The following is a 667-nucleotide window of genomic DNA, read 5'->3' as shown; positions in this document are numbered from 1 at the left end:
TTTTTTTTTTTTTTAATCTTATTATTGTTTATTTTTTTTTCATAGTTATTTTCTTATTTTTTAATAATTTTTTTTCTTATCATGTTTTACTTTTTATTTATGTTTATTTAATTATTATTTCTTCTTATTTTTTTTATTTTTTTTCACTTAACTTTATTGCTATCACACAGGAGCTAGCTAACAAGCCCCTGTGTGATAGCATTTGGAGGTGACAGGTTCTCTTTATTGACCCCGTCACCTCCAATACAGGAGTTCTGGCACAGCACTGTGCTGGAACTCCTGTGACAGGTGAGAGTGGATTTCTCTTTATTGACCCCGTCACCTCCAATACAGGAGTTCTGGCACAGCACGGCACAGCACAGAACAGCACAGCTCTCCCCTCTCACTGACTACACGGAGCAGCAGGATTACTTATAACCCAGAGGAGAGAGGTAAGTGAGGGGGGGAGGGGGAGGCGGACAGGCTGCACAGATTTTACAAGTGATTGGGGCGACATCGCCGCGATCACCTGTAAATGTACGAGCGGATTCCCCACAAGGCAACTTACCCGCCCCGGGGGACTCCACACTGCTGCCGCCCCGAGGCCGGGCCTCCGTGGCCTTGTGGGAAATACGGGCCTGAGGACAAGCCTCCTCCCTGACCCCACAAAGGCAGCCGGATCAAATCT

Source organism: Nanorana parkeri, unplaced genomic scaffold (assembly GCF_000935625.1).
Source record: "Nanorana parkeri isolate BGI_ZX_2015 unplaced genomic scaffold, ASM93562v1 scaffold2408, whole genome shotgun sequence".
NCBI classification, from domain to species: domain Eukaryota; kingdom Metazoa; phylum Chordata; class Amphibia; order Anura; family Dicroglossidae; genus Nanorana; species Nanorana parkeri.
This window is presented reverse-complemented; position numbering follows the sequence as displayed.